Here is a 3,897-nt window from a genome sequence, read left to right as displayed (position 1 = left end):
AAAATGAATAAACAGAAGGGAATAAAAATAAAGAGGTTCCATGCATTCAGTAACACAATGTTTCTTAAACTGTGGGTTGTGACATCATATGGGATCATACAAAATTTGGGAACAGTAAAAAGTTTCTGAACATGTAAAAACCAGAAATTAATTAAAAATCAAATGTGTAATGAATCTGAGGTATTTCTGGCAGCACTTAACTGTGTTACATCATACAACTTCACTGCAGCCTTGTTTCTAAACACAAATCATACACACTTTGAACTGTGCATGCCCTCAGGCCATGCAACACCAAATAACACTGCTGAAATGCGAAAAGGGGTCCTGTGGAAAAAATTTAAGAAGCCCTGAACTAGCACATAGCAGCTACAAAGGGGAGGTGATATCCTACCTGACATCCCACAGATGTTCCTAATTTGCAAGAGCTATGAGTCAGGCATTATGAACTCATATTGAGTTCATTAGTACTTTTAGCTCTGAAGTCAAGTAGAGAGTTACTTGTTACCACATACTAAATTGACAAGAAACAATTGGTGGATACCTATGTGTTCTCCAAAGTTGAGGGAAATAAGTCCATAAGCAGTCTCATTAAATCTTCATGTAAATTGCAAAATGTAAAGCACAGTCTGTATGGGATACAGATTGGACCCTCACTCACCAATCCAACTATTGCATAAAGAAGAACATAGACAAGTTCAGAACATTCAGGATATTGAAGGCCTCAAAACAATGACATAAATGGGTGAGTTGAAAGAAGTAAGAAAGGTTAGTTATGAAAGAATTGACTCCGTAAGAGACATCTCAGTTGTCTTCAAGTTGTCAGTGGTTTGTACACAGTATAGAAGAACAAATCGACTTGTTCTCCTAAGTACTAGGAGTAATGAATAATAGCTTCAGAGAGGTAGATATAATTTAATGGAAGGAGAATTTCCTGGCATGTTTCCTCATTGGCATCTTTCATTTCATTCATGTAAGGATTAGCAACTTATCTGTAACTATAACTGATGCAATATAATCATTTTTAATAGAATTATGTGTAATCTGACTGACCTCTTCAGATTATCTAAAGCACTGTGTTGAGAGACTAGATGACTTGTCCATGGTCAGAAAGCCATTAAGTGTAAGATGAAAAAGTTGAGGTCAAGTTTCTCAGATTCCACAGCTAATCTACTATTCATTATGTCACACTGTCTCTCCACTAGCAGGGAAAAAGTAGGATGGTCTGCCTAAGGATATAGTGGATTATCTTTCAGTGAAGATTTTCAAACACATTAACAAATTGATTGGACAACTTTTCAAGAGGAGTAGTTGCTAATATGCATAAGATAAGAAGTTTTCTCACTGACAATTACAATCAGCAAAATCAGATATCAGGTAAGTTTAAAAAAACCCAGCAAATATTTGAAAATAAACATTTAACACTACACTTTTAATTATACTTTAAGTATCAAAGGTAATAAAGCAAATATTTCTTTACATTTTCTTTTTTACCTTTGGAAGTGAACATTTTTTCCTTTTTCTATTATTTTTTAATTTCATTTTATTTTTCAATATTCACTTCCACAAGATTTTTAATTCCAAATTTTCTCCCCATCTCATCCGTCCCCCCACTCCAAGATGGCCTGTATTCTGAATACCTCTTTCCCTAATCTGACCTTCCTTCTATCTCACCCCCACCTTCTCTAATCCCCTTCCCCTTCTATTTTCCTGTAGGGCAGGATAGATTTCTATACCCCATTTCCTGTATTTCTTATTTCCCAGTTGCATGTAAGAACAATTTTTTTAACACGTGTTTCTTAAAAGTTTGGTTTCCAAATTGTCTCCCTTCCTCCCTCTCCACCCACCCTCTTTGAAAAGGCAAGCAACTCAATACAGGTTATATATGTGTACTCATGAAAAACAATTCCATAGTAGTCATGTTGTGAAAAACTAAGTATATTTCCCTTCATACTATACTGACCTCCATTTATTTTATTTTCTCTTTTGACCCTGTCCCTCCTCAGAAGTGTTTGCTTCTGATTGCCCCCTCCCCAATCTGCCCTCCCCTCTATCATCACCCTGCTCTCTTGTCCTCATCCCACCCACATTGTTCTGTAGGGTAAGATAGATTTTCATATGCAAATGAGTGGGTATGTTATTCCCTTCTTGAGTCAAATCAAATGAGAATAAGATTCTCTAATTCTCTCTCACCTTCCCCCATTTCCCCTCCACTGAAAAAGCCTTTTCATGTCTGTTTTATTTGAGAAAATTTACCCCATTCTACCTCTCCCTTTCTCCTTTTCCCAGTGTAATCCTCTCTCACCCCTTAATTTTATCCTCCGGATATCACCCCTTCATCTTCAACTCACCCTGTGCACTCTACCTATACATACGTATAATTTTTTCCCTCCCACTACCCTAATACTGACAAAGGATTTATGAGTTACAAATATTATCTTTCCCTGCAGGAATGTAAACAGTTCAACCTTAATAAGTCTCTTATGATTTCTCTTTCCTGTTTGCCTCTTTCATGTTTCACTTGAGTCTTGTATTTGAAAGTCAAATTTTATATTCAGCTCTGATCTTTTCCTCAGGAAGGCTTGGAAGTCCCCTATTTCATTGAATGACCATTTTTTACCCTGAGGGATTATACTCAGTTTTGCTGGGCAGGTGATTCTTGGTTGTAATCCTATCTCCTTTGTCCCTGGAATATCATAATCCATGCCCTCAAGACCCTTCTTGTAGTAGCTGCTAAATCTTGTGTTATCCTGATTGTATTTCCACAATACTTGAATGGTTTCTTTCTGACTGCTTGTAATATTTTCTCTTTGATCCATAAACTCTGGAATTTTGCTACAATATTCCTAGGAGTTTTCCTTTGGAGATCTCTTTCAGGAGGTGATTGGTGGATTCTTTCAATTTCTATTTTGCCCTCTGGTTCTAAAATATCAGGGCTTTCCACCACTCTCAGGGAAACTGTGTGAGATGGCATCCTAGCAGCATCTATCATGGCTGGGTGAGGGAAGCTGATCACAGTGATCAGAGACAAGGACACCATTACTGGTTTCCTGCTGGGTGGTATCAGGGAGCTCAACAAGCACCACCACCTGAACTTCCTGGTGGTGGAGAAGGACACAACCATCGGTGAAATTGATGACACCTTCTGGCAGTTTCTAAATTGGGATGACATTGGTATCATGCTTATCAACCATCCTTATCAAATGGTAAGGCATGCATTGGATACCCACACATGCTCAATACCTGTTGTTTTGGAGATTCCTTCCAAGGAACATCCCTATGATGCAGCCAAGGACTCCATACTACATCATGCCCAAGGTATGTTCACTGTTGAAGATCTTTGCTAAGGGACACCCCATATCACCCTTCCCTACACATGTCACGTTCAACTACTGAAATGAAAGTGGGGAGGGCTCATGGTACTTGCTATTTATTGGGCCCTGGAGTAAAACTAAGACAGAATGAAGACTGGAAAAGATAAAGCCCAGCTTCTCAAATGTGTCCTTCTTCTTCCATTTCCTCTTCCTTCTCCCAGGTGATTTTGTGCCTTCTTAATTTGTGTGTCTTAATGTCGATGCTAAATTAAAGTTCATTTCTCCAGGTTAAAAAATAAAATAAAATTTTGGGGCAGTTTTTCTTGATAATTTCTTAAAAGATGATGTCTAGGTTCTTTCTTTGGTCATGGCTTTCAGATAGTCCAATAATTTGTAAATTCTGTCTCCTGGATTTATTTTCCAGGTAAGCTGCTTTTCCAGTGAGGTATTTCACATATGTTTTCTATTTTTTCATTTGTTTGGATTTGTCTTGATTTATCATAAAGTCACCAACTTCCAATTGTTCCATTCTAATTTTTAAGGAAATATGTTCTTCAGTAAGCTTTTGGACTTCCTTTTCCATTTG

General features: G+C 37.5%; 1 pseudogene; it reads left to right on the top strand.

Annotated features, from left to right (window-relative positions):
- The first annotated feature begins 2,987 nt into the window (after window positions 1–2,987).
- Window positions 2,988–3,344, top strand: LOC114036414 (annotated as a pseudogene).
- The last annotated feature ends 553 nt before the right edge of the window (window positions 3,345–3,897 follow it).

The sequence above is a fragment of the Vombatus ursinus genome, unplaced genomic scaffold, assembly GCF_900497805.2.
Source record: "Vombatus ursinus unplaced genomic scaffold, bare-nosed wombat genome assembly UNPS02009835.1, whole genome shotgun sequence".
Classification (NCBI taxonomy): domain Eukaryota; kingdom Metazoa; phylum Chordata; class Mammalia; order Diprotodontia; family Vombatidae; genus Vombatus; species Vombatus ursinus.
This window is presented reverse-complemented; position numbering and strand designations above follow the sequence as displayed.